Below are 11776 nucleotides of genomic sequence, written 5' to 3' on the forward strand. Positions count from 1 at the left end.
TTATATTGAGTTTGGTCTTTCAAAATTGCTAATTAACATGATTGTGACACATGATAGTTCTATATTTAAAAATGTGATATGTGTTAAACTATATCATAATCAAAAATATATACACTAAAATAATAAAAATAATTTTTCTTAAAAAATAATTATAAAAATTATTTAATAGTCTTATTCTTATTATTACTATTATTACTATTATTATTATTATTATTATTATTATTGTTATTATTATTTTTCATTATAATGTCGGTTTTAAAAGATACTAAAGATAGAGAATTATAAAAGATAAAAATTAATTTTTTAGAAACAAATGTTAAACAAAAACGAATTGTAAAATCCTACAAGTACAATGAAGTATTTAATAAAAACATGAAGAAAAACTAACTTTAAATTAAATAATATTACTTTTTAAGCATAATTAAAATAAAATTGTAAAAGTACTCTTATTATTTTCTTATAAGTAAATAACTTTCCTTTTTAACAGATAATTGTACGTTAAAAATATGACAAAAAATAGCAACAAATATTTCACATCTATATTTAGGTTTAAGCTTCCACATATTATTTTTACAAAATACAATAACATTTATATGAAAAGTATTACATCAGTATTTTCTTCTAATTTCTTGATACAACTCAACTTTTTATTATCCTTATTACATCTTTTGATGCTAGCATAATTTTAAATTTTGATGTTATTGTCATTCATAAGTATGTGTGAATATGATAAATATGTGTTTGTATGTATAACACAGAATATATAAATAATTACACAAAAATTTCAGTTTAAATTAAAATAGTTGTATAAAATCTAAAAGAAGTAAAATAATTAATTTCCTTTTTAAATGTCTGAATAAAATAAAAACGTAAAAGCAATCTTATTTTTCTTATAATTAAATAACTTTACTTTTTAATAAATTTGTGTTAAAAATATAAACCAAAAGTAACTTCAAATATTTCACTTGATATTGTGATATGTGTCAATTAAAAAATTAGATTGTGAATGTGTCAATAAAAACTTTCATTATGTGAAAACTAATGGTTGGTCCGCCCTACGGGCGGGTGAGTTTCCAATAAAACTATTTTTATTAAAATATATTTTATTTATTGATAAAAAAAATATTTTAATTTTTTGGAAATAAAAATTAACTTAAAATTGTATTAATAAATATTATATGTTTTAACTTTAAATTGTGAAAACAGCTCTTCACATTTTTTCGTGCCGAGTGTCGGTTAATTATAACACAAAGTTTAATATTTGTTAGAAGATCACAATTTTTATTGTCAATTAACATTTGAGTGTATGATCTGACAATTTCATTTCATGTATTTCATTTCTTTTGATGTCGTTGCCATTTGTCCACAAGAGAGAGTTGTAATTGGATAAGTGTGAAAGTTTTGAAGCTTAGCTTATATTATTGACCATTTGGATTAGTACGGTGTATATCACATATTGTTATTTTTTGATAAATGTAAATTTGAATAATACTTTGAAAGCAGACAGAGAATATATATGTATTATTTGAAACAAACATATAATTTGAGTCGTCTGAAAAAATCCCCCAATCTAAATGATTTTTAAGTGAAAATGTAAAAAAGAATTATGTAAATATGCTTTTGAGCTTATTTAGTTTTAAATACGCTCCAAAAACTTAATTTCGTAGTAACACTTTGTTTACAGTAGTATATTTATTAAAATAACAGTGGGTACCATATCGTATTGCATTCATTTGCTAAGTTTAGTTTTGAAATCTAAAAAAAAAACATGACTGTAGATTATTTATATATATATGGTTTTCTTTGCCCACATTCTTTCACCTCAGCACATAATAATATTGTGAAATGGTCTACTTCCCAGAGGACTCCAAGTTGTTTTGTTTCTGTCGTATTGTGGAGGAGGATAACTGACAGTAGAGTGTGGCAGCTATCAATTTTGTTAATATTTAGATTCTAGTTTATTTTAATTAAATTTATCAGTCATTTCTTCTGACTGTTATTAGCTTTATTAAATCCAACAGAATCTGTATGATGTGCTAAAACATGTTTATTTCTAAGATTTTATAAATGCAGTGAGCTAACTTTATAATCAAGTAATTGCTTTTGAAATTGCCATTATAAAAACACCTTAAGATAAAAGAGTTTTATATTATTAACATTAAATACTAAATGAAAAATAAAAGAGCTATTTTCATCGAATAGAGTACGTAATTTGATGAAGCTTAAAACAAAAGAAATGCTAAACTCAATGAAACAGCATCTCATCAGAGCTTAACGGAGAAGAGGATATTCATTTTTCCTGCTAATTGAGTCCTACCAAGCAATTATCAGTCTGTCTGGTCCATACTACGTTAGTTCTTGCTACAAACATTCAAAATGAAACAAACATTATTTGGAACAAACAACGCAATATGAGAAATATAATTTACATCCCATAAGGATCAAATTTTCTTGCATTCAGGTAGACTTCAGGGTCCATGTGGGCATTGCTAAACCATGTTAAAACTTTCCAACCTATCGGAATAAATAGCCTGCAAGGTTTTTTTTTAAAAAAAAGCCTGCAACAGGATTAATTGAATAAGTGCATTTAGAAAAGTGTCTTGTGCTTCATATTAGGTTTTTTTTTTTAATTATAGTATATATTGAAACCCTATTTATGTACTAACCAATTTTTTGTAGTCCTTGCTTGTTTCCATCGAAGTTATCCTTAGAAGTTCTTTGACGATCTGCCACCTGTAAGTTTTTTTATATCAATTTACTTTTTTTTGTTTTCATAATATACGTGAAGGACAAATGATTTACCAGTACTGTGGAGGGTAAATGTTGAGGTTGCTCTGCTTAGTCAGCCTTCGTTCTTGTGAATCGCCAGTGTACAGATTAAGAAATCTAGTACTTGTTATCATTGATCTTCGTCCTTCTCAGTGAGAAACTCCATTGAAACTTTAGAGCGTTCCGAGAATGGTTCTTGACTATTTTAAACCAAAAAATATTGACGAAGCAGATGGCGTCTTTCTTGTAACTCTCCAGTGTACCGAAGAAAATATCATCTCTTCAAGTTTTCAGTGACAAAAACGCTTGCACCATGGAGAAATCCAAACACAAGGTCTCTATGCTTCCAACAACAAACACACAGAGAACATATAATAGAATAATAGACCCAAAACTTGCAGTAGCATCCAGTGTACAAAATCATCTGCGAGACGAAACATCAGTACAAAAACCAGTAATGCCAAAACATGCACTTCTTCTTTTCTTAAAATCTTGAATAAAAGAAATTTCTAAAAGAATTTTTTTTTTCTAATCTTAACCAATTAAACAATTTTCCTTTTTTTTAAATCATGACCAGCAAGAATTGTAAATTTTATTTAATAGTAATTTTTACTTCAAAAATTTAATGATAAACATGATAGAAATTATTCAAATAACAAGAAATTATTCAATGATAAACATCATAGAAATTATTCAACTAAAAATTTATTTAATGATAAATTTACTTCAATAACAATTAATCAATTAACAAGAAATTTGTAAAAATATTAATGATATTGAAAAAAACGAATTTTGAAAATTGCAACTTTTAAAAATAGTTAATATTAACTGGAAATAGTTGTTTGATAGAAATTTTAATTTTTTAAATCCTAGACAAAATATAATTTTTTAATTTCCTTTTCTAAAATCCTACAAAACTGTAAAAAAGATATTTGATAGTTGTTTTCTTTTTTTTATAAAACAAATCCTAAAAAAGAAATTTGAATAATATTTTTAAGTCCTAACCAAAACAGAATTGTAAAAATTATATAATTAACAAAAGAAGTGTAAAATTAGCATAAATACGAATTGTAAAACTAGGAATTGTAAAAATATTTATTAATAACTTAAAATAATTATTTGATAACAATTGTTTTTTAAATTATAAAGAAAAGATATTTGTAATAGGTTATATGAGAAAAATATAATTCTATCTCATAATTAAAAGTATATATACTAAGATATACTTAAAATTGCAACATGTGTTAATCTATCTCATAAGTAAAAGTATATATACTAAGATATTAAAAAAACTTATTTTATTGAAAATATTATTATATATATTATTTAATAGTAATTTAACTTTTTTTAATCCTAATCAAAAGTTTATTGCAAAAGATTATTTGATATTAGTTTTTCTTCTAATATTATGGCATGTGTTTAAATATATTATTATTAAAAATATATATAATAAGATAATAAAAATGAATTTAAAAAATACTTTTAAAACTTATTTAATAGTAAAAACGATTTAAAAAAAATATTTAGTAGTAATTGTTATAGAAATTTTCCCTTTTCAAAATCCTAAAAAATAGATTTGAAAACAATTTATTTAATATAAGTTTTCTTTTCTACACTTTTAATGGAAATATAATTCTAAAAGATTATATTGAGCTTGGTCTTTCAAAATTGATAATTAGCATGATTGTGACATATGATAGTTCTACATTTAAAAATGTGATATGTGTTAAACTATATCATAATCAAAAAATATATATACTAAAATAATAAAAGTGATTTTTGTTAAAAATTAATTATAAAATTATTTAATAGTCTTATTCTTATTATTACTATTATTATTATTATTATTATTTTTCATTATAATGTTGGTTTTAAAAGATACTAAAGATAGAGAATTATAAAAGATAAAAATTAATTTTTAAGAAACAAATTTTAAACAAAAACGAATTGTAAAATCCTACAAGTACAATGAATTATTTAATAAAAACATGAAGAAAAACTAACTTTAAAATAAATAATATTACTTTTTAAGCATAATTAAAATAAAATTGTAAAAGTACTCTTATTATTTTCTTATAAGTAAATAACTTTCCTTTTTAATAGATAATTGTACGTTAAAAATATGACAAAAAATAGCAACAAATATTTCACATCTATATTTAGGTTTAAGCTTCCACATATTATTTTTACAAAATACAATAGCATTTATATGAAAAGTATTACCTGAGTATTTTCTTTTAATTTCTGGATACAACTCAACTTTTTATTATCCTTATTACATCTTATGATGCTAGCATAATTTTAAATTTTGATGTTATTGTCATTCATGAGTATGTATGAATATGATAAATATGTGTTTGTATGTATAACACAAAATATATAAATAATTAAACAGAAATTTTCAATTTAAAATAAAATAGTTGTATAAAATCTAAAAGAAGTAAAATAATTAATTTCCTTTTTAAAAGCCTAAATAAAATAAAAACGTAAAAGTAATCTTATTTTTCTGATAGTTAAATCACTTTACTTTTTAATAATTTTGTGTTAAAAATATAAACCAAAAGTAACTTCAAATATTTCACCTGATATGATTGTGATATGTATCAATTAAAAAATTAGATTGTGAATGTGTCAATAAAACTAAGAAGAAGAAACTAGAGTAAACACATGAAATCTAAACTTAACACTTTCATAATCACAGAGAAAAACAAAATACAGCAGCAACACAAACTCAGTAAAATTATGGAGCTGAAAAGAGATCAATAAAGAAGATTAATTGACCTCGGACTTCTAAAATAGAGTAACTATATTATATAAGTTAATTTAATTTAAATATATGCATCTATAATAGAGATGCCATCTGTATAGATGGATATTTTATTACCTTTAAATTTAGAATAAAAACTTTTTTTATATATTTTTCATCAAATTAACATTATCGTACTATACAGATATATATTAGAGAAAAATCCATTTTTATAATAGAATTTTTATAAAGATAGATGAGTTGAAAATGTACTTTAACGATGCGGAACTATGTTGAGTTTCCCAAAAATTAATTGTTTAAGTTCTTGATTGCTTAAAGAGTGACAATTGGCTACTAAATCTCTTTAAATTCTCTTTAAAAATATTTTAAAAAGAGAAGCTTCTTCATTTTCTATCCTCTTTTTCACCTTTTCTATTTTTTTATACTAGGGTCGGTCCGTGCTACGCGCGGATTATATATTTCAATCTTTATATATATATTATATATCATGTTTTTGTTTATTGTTTTGCTTATAAGCTATTATAAACTCATTGTTTTAAGTAAAAATAAATTATATCTCTTATTCAAAAACATATTTAATAAAAAGTAAATAAAAAAACTTTAAAAAATGTTTTATTAGTTAAATACACTAAAATTTCTGTGAAAAATATTAATATTTACTACATTATTTGTTAACCTATAAAAAGAAAACAATATAGTACAATCTAACTATAGTTCAAATATAATTATGGATTAAACCTCAGTGCAAAAAACTAATCAAGATATTCCCAATAGATATGCACAATTTATTTAATTTTTATTATTAAATATTATTTTATTTACAGACAATTAAAGAAAGTTTTATTTTGTTTTACAGTTACTATTTTCTAGTATACCAATCACGGTATTACATTGTTATTAAAAATAAAACTTTATACACTTAAACTTAATTTTTGACTTTTTTATTTTTTGCTTACAGTATTAACTATTAAGTATCAATGAATATTTTTAATCATAAAAGAAGTTACTAATTAAGTAACTACCCATAAGACAAATTGTGTGGGGCTTAATATTCAACCAAGAAAATTGAAATGACAAAAGAGTCCTTCTAGCTCTTAGGAAACATACAGAGTAGGTCTAATAGCGTAGGTTAAAAAAATAAAAAGACTTTGTAAAGATGATAGGATGAATAATGATTAATCTAATATTTATTCTCCCTCCCCCTCCCCCTTGAGGGTGGCTAGGCAAAAATTGGCAAATGAAATACTTAATAATTCTGATACAAGGGGCTGCATGGAAAGGAAATCGCAGCAAAAGATCTTCGTTGCATGCAAAAAGATTGTATGGGGGGGGGAGAGAGACCAAAAGTTCATGTCGGGGTTTGTCTATAAAAGGAAGCCAATCGGCGAGCTCTCGCCATAAACACTCACACAAACTACATACAAGAAGTTAACTTATTTATTGCCATGGTAAAAAATGCAGAAGATTGTATGGGGGGGGGACAGAAATCTATGATTAACCCATGGTGAAAGTTGCAGAGATTTTTCACAACAACTAAAAGAAGAAGACGAGTTATTTACTGTTTCGCTATTCATTAAACTAGTTTCTTTAGGGATGCAAACACGTGAAATGATGGATCTAACTAGTTTGATTCCCACCTGACTATGCTTCGTTATTGAATTAAACACTAGAACTAATTCGATATAGTATTTACATTAGATGTGATGGATAAACTAATTGTTAAACAGTATTATATATATATATATATCTATGTATATATATATTATCAGTCTAACAATGAATTTAAAAGACTAACCTAAAAGATAAATTAATAAAAATTATTAGATGTACCATATATATAAATTGTTATATGTTATTCAATATGTTAGCTGTATAACAATAAATCTCTACGATTAATTTGAAAATACATGAAAAATAGTTATAACCATATTAAAAACTTTTGAACTTTTTATATCAAATAGGACGGAAAAGTTAATTGTTATACAATATTAATATATATTTAAGCTAGCTAACAATAAATTTTAATGACTAAAATAAAAGATAAATTGTTACAAATAAATTGACAAAAAAAAATTGTTACAAATAATAAATATATTGGATACATAAATTGTTATATGTTATTAGATATGTTAGCCGAGTAAAATATTTAGATTAAATTGTAACTTTTGCTATTATGTTTATCGCGTCAATAATATTGTTTACAAGTCAACTAATATCCAAACACATATCAAAGTTCAGCATTTTTCCATTGTTTACAGGCTAATTCGGTCGTATATGAACTTTTTAACGCATCTAAACTTTTTAAACTAATATCCAACACACAAATACAAAATTTAGCATTATCCATTATTCATTAGCAATAATGTTAAGTAACACAAAAAAAAAGTAAGCAGAAGAAAGCCACGTTTCTCTTTCATCACTCTCTCTTTGTTCTCATCTTGGTCAACTTCCTAATCATCATGTACAAAAACAGAAGAAAGAGGAACAAAAGATTCATCGATGACTTAAGGTTACAGTAAAAAGAATTAATTTGTAGAAAAAATAATTTATGGATTATACCAAATCAACTATTTGAATCTAGCCTTCTTCTATCACCGGTCCATGTTCCGTAAGATGATGATTTCTTTGGACCATTGTCAACTCTTCCCCATGAAGCTTAATCTTCCAAAGGTTTTAGTTGCTCGCATGTTTGGAGTTTCCGGAGCTGGATCTTTGGCAGACGAACAACAGATGAGAACAACAATGGAAATTACATTTATGTAAATATTAGACAGAATGTTCTTTTTGTGGTGATTTAGAAAGAGATGAAGAACGATGTGAAGAAAGTATAAACAACTTGAATTAAACTTGGGTTTCGAAATTATGAATACATCTCTCTGGAATTGCAAGTGGGTTTGGAAGAGAAGAGAGAGAATGATGCAAAATGAATTCAATATTAAAAATAAAAATAATAAGAAAAATAGAGGAAGCAAAAGAGAAGAATAGATGTCTAAATGTGTTTTCAATTTAATTTAAGCAATAGGGGTAGCAGGGTCATTGCACTTCAAAAAAACAGTGGGGAACATTTAAAATGTGTATCTACCTAAATACTAGATAATGTTTGTGTGTGTAGTGCAAATACTCTATTTTTAATGGTGTAAGTGAATTTTGAATATCTTTCCAGTCCAACATTATTTCCAGTCCAACATTATGATCCAAAAACATTTTTTTATAATTTTTCCAGTAAATGTTTTCACAATCTAACGAATACATACATTTTTACAATCTAACGAATACATATATTTTTATTCTATCTAATGTAAAATATATTTCTAATTATAATAAATACTGTTTTTGTCAGCTGTCTAACATGTTTGGTATATCAGATGAATAACAAATAACTGAATAATTGTTAGAAAAGAAAACTAAAAATAGATTAAAAGATGTTAAACAATAAAAAATTGTAAGTTTAGTTCTAATTTTCAATAGATTAGTCACTTTTTGCTATGGTAATACATATATAGTGTTATCGCTTCTAAAATGCATGAATGTGTACAACTTTGAATGATATTGTGAATGGAAAAAAGGTGAAATCACATTTTTAAACTATGACAACGTGAGAAAGCTCTATAATATTTCACCACCTGTGTTTCAAGTAATATTTTCTACAATACTAAAAAATGACACTAAAACTGTTTCAGTTTATTGTAAAATGAAATTATAATCTGTGTAGCACGGGGACGTCTATTTAGATGCCGTACCGGTACCGGAAACGTTTCGGGGACGGGTACTTCACGGGGACAGCACTGGTACGGCTTGGGGACGGTTAGAGAACTTAGTTATGAATAAGACTAGTTTTCACGGGACCTAATGCTTGTGTAATTGTCTTTTAACTGTCACTATTATCTTGCTTCTAATTTTAGTTGGCAAAATAGACATATTATAGTAAATTATATTTAATTATGTTAGATTTGCTGTATAAATTTGTTTTTTTTATAAATATTTTATGTTTTTTACTAATATATATTTGCCGTACCCGTACCCATAATTTTTAAATTTTACCGTTTCCCGTTCCCGCTTCCGTCCCCGTTTCTGTCCCCGTATCCGTCCCGGTGCATCATAGATTATAATGGAGTTTAATAGTCATCTAAATGCATGTCATCTAAATGCATATCATCTAAAAGCATTTCACAACTTGTGATATAGCTTTCACTCTAACGAATACATATATTTTTATTATATCTAATGTAAAATATTTTTTTCCTAATTATAATAATTATTGTTTTAAAATTTTGAATCCAACAGTTTAGTAATACATATGTACCGAGGAGTCATTGCGTAAAAACTTCTTGTCTAACTTTTTTTTGTCAGCTTTCTAACATTTTTGGTATATCAGATGAATAACAAATAACTGAATAATTGTTAGATAAGAAAAACTAAAATAGATTAAAAAATGTTAAACAATAAAAATTATAAGTTTAGTTCTAATTTTTAATAGATTAGTCACTTTTTGATATGGTAATACATATATAGTGTTATCACTTCTAAAATGCATGAAGGCGTACAACTTTGAATAATATTGTGAATGGAAAAAAATGGCGAAATCACATTTTTAAACTATAACAACGTGAGAAAGCTCTTTAATATTTCACCACCTGTGTTTTCAAGTAATATATGCTACAATACTAAAAAGTGATACCAAAACTGTTTCAGTTTATTGTAAAATGAAATTATAATGCAGTTTAATAGTCATCTAAATGCATCTCATCTAAATACATATCATCTAAAAGCATTTCACAACTTGTGCTATAGCTTTCACTGTAAATATGGAAAAGCATTCATAAAACCAAGTAATATTAAGAATTTAAGATATAAAATATAAGCACAGATTACTAACAACACTTCGTGAACAAAAAGAAAGACCTTCTTGGAAAGAAGAATGATAGTAATATACTCCAATACAAATACATTTGCAGGAGCTGAGGTTAAGATGCGCAGAAGGAGAACCTCCAAAAATGCATTGGTGAGACATTTCTCTTTGTATCAGTTCTCACATGTGAGTTGTTGTTTCTCTGATCATCTGATGTAATAGGCACGAAACAGCTGAAGAGAATGCATTAGATGTCAATACTTATAATAAGTTGTTTTTCAAACCATTATTGTATGCTTCTCAAGCCTGCAATTAGGAAAGCATATTAATTTGAAGGTTACACGATCCTTCGCAGCGAAATCATTGTGAGGAGTAATGAAAACCATTCTTCCTGATGACAAATTTTTTTGTACATGAGTATTATCAGAATCTTACATTTGTTGTATATCACAATTTGGTAAAGAGAGCAGCCTGTCCTGGATTTGTCACCACACAACTATTCCATTGAACTGACTCTCGTCATTGGTCCTATCTCCCTTTGTTCTCGTCATCCTTTTCCAATCCAATAGCTTCTTCTAGCACTCTTTCCTAACACGAACACTAAGGTTTTGTGGTCCTTGAGAGGTATAAATTGGATGTGCAATTCCATGCAGTTGATGTGCAAAGCAAAATTATAAACTTGACTAGCAATATACATCTAATGTAGAACCAATAGGAATTACATACTTGCAAGAGTGAGCTCTTGAGCAATGTTTGGTGTAGTCTCAAAAAAATGAAGAAAGACTTTTTGAATTTCGTCAGAAGAATCTGAAATAGAACATAACAAATACTACCATTCATTCCCTACATCACAAAAGGTTCAATCTAAACTTGGCAGCACTAAGCTCTGCTAAACGATCCTCAACACATGAATAATCTAAAAAGACGAAGCTCTCATATATTTGAACCCTCGCCACATCAACCCTTAATAAACAAAGTATAGTTCGAAGAGTGTATGCCTTAAGTTGAGAAGATCTCACGAGAATGCTCTTTAGCAGCGAAAGTCACTGAAGCATCTTCAGTCACTTGACTGTTATTATTGCAAAAAAGTTCATTTAAGAAGGAAAGTTGTTGTTAATGATGGCGTTAAAGTGAGGCTTGAATTCAAAAGACTTGTGTAACGTATCCAGATTTTTCTGAAAGTATGTAGAAAGCATTCGATAAGACACTGTTCAATTAGGATACAACAGAACCCAATTGGCTAACAGAACATAGACTGTGAATCCATGGCGGTAGTATGACCACGATGGGCACTTCGGCGGTGAGAACCTCGACTTGTTTAGACTTGTTTAGCTACATCAAGACTTTTTCATGAAGATTTTATGGGTAAAATCTCATCCTGAAGCCGCATC

This window comes from Brassica napus, chromosome A5 (genome assembly GCF_020379485.1).
Source record: "Brassica napus cultivar Da-Ae chromosome A5, Da-Ae, whole genome shotgun sequence".
NCBI classification, from domain to species: Eukaryota; Viridiplantae; Streptophyta; class Magnoliopsida; order Brassicales; family Brassicaceae; genus Brassica; species Brassica napus.